Source organism: Poromitra crassiceps (genome assembly GCF_964638095.1).
Source record: "Poromitra crassiceps genome assembly, chromosome: 11".
In the NCBI taxonomy this organism is placed as follows: Eukaryota; Metazoa; Chordata; class Actinopteri; order Beryciformes; family Melamphaidae; genus Poromitra; species Poromitra crassiceps.
The window spans coordinates 12674630-12679818 of NC_139643.1; positions in this window are offsets into that span (position 1 = coordinate 12674630).

Sequence of the window (5189 nt, forward strand, 5' to 3'; positions counted from 1 at the left end):
AGAGCTGGTAACTTTGGGGGAATTTAAGGCCATTTTGAAAGATCGAGAGGAAAATACTCTTGATCATTGTAACTGCCCCTAAATTGTTCTCCCATGTATGAATGTATTTCTCTGTTTGTATTGCTTGTGTTTTTGTTGTAACATTGTTTTTTATGCTGCCCTCTTGGCCAGGTCGCTCTTGAAAAAGAGATTTTAATCTCAATGAGACTTTACCTGGTTAAATAAAGGTTATTGATTGATTGATTGAACAGTTCATATGTTATGTTTCTGTTGTTCTGTACTGGTCCATTTCTCTCCTTTTGCTGTCATTTTAGTCATCTTGGTATTTCTATTATTTCTTTTGAAGCGGTTTTTGTGATATGTTTGTTCCCTCCGTTTTATACATTATATCCAAATGCACAGTTTAAATGAAACTTTTTTTTTATTATTTTATATATCCTCCTCCAAGTTCCAGCCTATGTTTTCTCATACGATGGACTGATCCTTAAATCCAACTTTAAAACAATCTGCCTACAGTCATATCACTGTCATGTCACTTGGAAGTGACTAAACTAAGTGTGACTTGCATAGAAAGATATGGTGTGAATTTCAGGTTAAACATGTTAAGATATTAAGACAAATTAAGCTTAGATCAGATTTAAACTCATCCCAGTATCATTGTTCAGATCATGTGACCCTGACAAGGTATCTGCAGATTCTTTAAAGCCTGAAAATCTCTACAAATAAATTATTTAACCCTTAGAAAGTATTAAGTCCTAAATGCAGTATGTTCTTTCACCATGCAGAGAATGTCTGCCCACACTTACCACTGATACAGAAGAAGGCTAACAGTACCAGCTCAGTGGCCTTGTGGTCTGAGTGTCCGCCCTGAGACTGGGAGGTCGTGAGTTTGAAGTCATACCAAAGACTATAAAAATAGGACCCATTTGCCTCTCTGCTTGGCACTCAGCATCAAAGGGGTATGTATTTCATTTTTTTCAGCGGGCATCCTGGACCAAATACCTTGAAATTTGACCTTAATATCTAACCTTGGGGTTGATTGAACATTTGGTGGAGTTACAAGGCTTCAAAATCCATTGCATAATTTTCCCATTGATTTCAATGTTAATTTTGCAAAAAAACATAATCTTTTTTTTCGACTCCCAGGTACTTTCCCCAAAAATAATTTTTTTTCTGATCTTACACCTCTCAGCTCGAGTCAAGACATCAAATTTGTAGCTTCTATTGTGTTTGCCCCCGCCCCCCTATTTGATCAAAAGCATGCAGTTTGATATGAAATATACAGTACAGTGATCGTCATGGTAACATGTCACATGACCTGGGAATGCGGATTTTCCGGTGCAAACTAATGATTTGAAGCCTTTAGACCGAGATTGATGGATGAATGAAGCTAGTTTGTGTTTTTTGTGAAAATTAGCTGGCAGTCGAAAATTGGCAGTTTCATGTATTTTTCGTTAAATTTACCTTCTTTGAAAGTATGTCGTATCTCAGCGCCCGTTCGTTGTAGAGACTCGCCACTAGCATGGCTGGAATCGGCGTCGAAAATTGACTCTAGATCTCTAATATCGTCATGATGTGGCATTCTAAGAGCTTTCTATGACTTCCGCTTTGAGGTACACTCAAAGCACCGAGGCACAGTAAATCCGATGCCCACGAAGGAGCCTCTCGGGCGGGGAGGCGGTCAGAGCGTCATAGGTGGAGCCCAGCGTGTGCTCTCTCGCTCATGGCCTTAATAGCGTCATTCAAGCGTGTGTCTTCAGCCGGATGTCAAACCACGGATATGAGGTATGAGGAAGGGAGTTACCAAAGGATAAGAATCAATAAAAAGTAAGAAAATAGTTAATTATTAATATAAAAAATAAGTACTAATATCAAGATCCATGACCATGGACCAGAGTGTGCTTAGTAGGAAGAAATGCAAATTTGCAATTCTCAAAAGATGGAAGATGGAAGAAAATAATTCCTCCACGAAAAATGTGACAGATCCAAAGCTATGATAATCCCACCACCCGCCACCAGGTGGCATTCATGGGGAGGGAAAAAAAATCATATTTTGTGTTTTCTACTGTAAATTTAGGGGGTTAAAATTCAGAGTAAGCATGAAATGTTGATATGAGGTATGAGGGATGAAGTTACCAATGGATAAGAATCAATAAAAAATAAAAAATAAAATTAATTAAGACTATCAAAAATAAGTACTAATATCAAAATCCATGACCATGGCGCTTAGTGATAACAAAGTTAGCAGGGTACAAGGGTTAAAAAAGAAAAAGAAAAAAAAAGGCACTTTGGGGATCAGGGGAAAACGGGCAAGTGCTCGGGCACCCCTAGCACCCCCCTCTGCACGTGCGTGCTGAGTGCAAAATGACAATCAAACTACAGTAAGCAGTGTCAGGCTGAGAGAGACAGTCCCTAACGATAACACTGTGAGCATCATCAGGTAAGAGACAGGAAGTCAGAGCTAAACACAAAGGTTAAAGATAATCAGCATGGTCAGGTAAGATACAGGAAGTCAGAGCTAAACACAAAGGTTAAAGGTCATCAACATGGTCAGGTAAGAGACAGGAAGTCAGAGCTAAACACAAAGGTTAAAGATCATCAACATGGTCAGGTAAGAGAGAGGAAGTCAGAGCTAAACACAAAGGTTAAAGGTCATCAACATGGTCAGGTAAGATACAGGACGTCAGAGCTAAACACAAAGGTTAAAGGTCATCAGCATGGTCAGGTAAGAGAGAGGAAGTCAGAGTTAAGCACAAAGGTTAAAGGTCATCAACATGGTCAGGTAAGAGACAGGAAGTCAGAGCTAAACACAAAGGTTAAAGGTCATCAGCATGGTCAGGTAAGAGACAGGAAGTCAGAGCTAAGCACAAAGGTTAAAGGTCATCAACATGGTCAGGTAAGAGACAGGAAGTCAGAGCTAAACACAAAGGTTAAAGGTCATCAGCATGGTCAGGTAAGAGACAGGAAGTCAGAGCTAAACACAAAGGTTAAAAATCATCAACATGGTCAGGTAAGAGACAGAATGTCAGAGCTAAACACAAAGGTTAAAGGTCATCAACATGGTCAGGTAAGAGACAGGAAGTCAGAGCTAAACACAAAGGTTAAAGGTCATCAACATGGTCAGGTAAGAGACAGGAAGTCAGAGCTAAACACAAAGGTTAAAGGTCATCAGCATGGTCAGGTAAGAGACAGGAAGTCAGAGCTAAACAATGGTTAAAGGTCATCAGCATGGTCAGGTAAGAGACAGGAAGTCAGAGCTAAACACAAAGGTTAAAGGTCATCAACATGGTCAGTTAAGAGACAGGAAATCAGAGCAAAGGTTAAAGGTCATCAGCAAAGTCAGTAAAGATGCGCGGGCTGCAGTTATAACTGTGCTGACCGCGGATATCCCGCCCCAGGCAGATCAGAAAAATAAACATTCTGATTAATAGCGGATGGGTTGTGGGCGGGTAAAATTATGTATCATTAATGAGGAACATTAATATTTATTATTCATACTCATATTTATAGTTTTGATTGTAGATGCTACAGTTCAAAAGTTATGGACCAAAACATGAAGACGGCTGTCATAGCGCCACCATCAGGTCAATAGGAGTATTTTTTTTTAGATCAGAGCAATGAGTAAACATGGGGCGAGCCAAGGAAACCTGGGAAAAAATCGTTTTGATTGTAGAAGCTACGGTTCCAAAGTTATGGACCAAAACCTAAAAATGGCTGTTATAGCGCCACCGTCAGGTCAATCAGTGTAATTTTTTATGCCAGAGTAGAAGAGTACTCTATGAACATTAAGGCTGCCACGATTAGTCGACTAGTCGCGACTACGTCGACGATTTAAATTGTCGCCGACGAATTTGGTAGTCGACGTAATCGCATGTTTTTTTTGGAGCTGAAAAAAAGAAAAAAACGTTTGTTTTGTTTCCCTGAAGCTGCTGCCGTGCCGTCCTCACTGGCTGGCCTGGCCTGTGGCTCCTGTCTTTGATGCACATGCGCAGTACCGGTCATCCGGGGTCCGGGCACGTAGTTTTCCCCGGATGACTGGTACTGCGCATGTGCCTGCGCACATCACTGGAAAAACAAGTCTACTAGCCGTCCGCGTACATCAAAAGTGTGGGAACGTTTTACCCACAATATTGAGAAAAAGAACGTTAAATGCACAATCTGCAAAGCTGAACTCGCCTTTCATGGCAGCACAAGTATGATGCTTGAGCATCTAAAAAGGAAGCACGTTGTTGTGGCGGATGAAGACGATAGGGATGAAGGCTCGTCTCGGTAAGCTAATTAGCTTGTTAGCTCACTACTAACGTTACCTTAAGTTGTATCTGCTAATGTTAGCTATTGGCTAACGATATTAACGTTAAAAGTCTTGCTGTAACGTTGTCATCATAGCGACGATCATGTTCTGCTGAGTCTGACGGTAATACTGGAAATGTGATACTTTCCAAATAGCTAAAATGTTGTCTTACGTTACAGTGCCAAGAAGAACCGTTCTATGAATAGCTATCTTACCAAGATGCCAACGTGCACCCCAGCAAGCCACTGTCCTGACCGGATCGATCCTTAACATGCTGGTTAAGGATATGAGACCCTTGTCCATGGTCGATGATAAAGGATTTAAACTAATGATTCAGCAGTTCAACCCTGAATACCACGACAACTATCTTCCAGGCCGAACTCATTTCACTACATTGATGGAGAAGAAATACGCTACAGCCTTTCAGAAGGTAAGTCTCTATCACACACACACACACACACACACACACACACACACACACATGATTTAACACATTTCACAAATAAATAATATTAAGAGCTTGCTGTCTGAGTGATCAATAATTTAATCTTGGTTAAAGCATAAATAACAAAACGACACAGCAATGTAATGTACATTTATTGTATTTTATATAACAACAGCATTCATGAATGAATGAATAAATAAAATTAAATCTTGAGTTGATGCATGAACTGGCCACAATATTGTTAATAAAATCTAACTGATCTGTTACTTACTGATACTTTACATTGTGTCTTTTCACTTCAAAAATCACCTCTGATGTTTTTAAGGTAAAGGAGACCCTCAAAGGTGTCAAAGGCTCCCTCACCCTGACTGCTGATGTGTGGACTAGGCTTGCTCTCTTTTGAGAGCAGATGTTCCCTGCTGCAGAGAAGATCCGCTCGGATGGGGTGGAGGT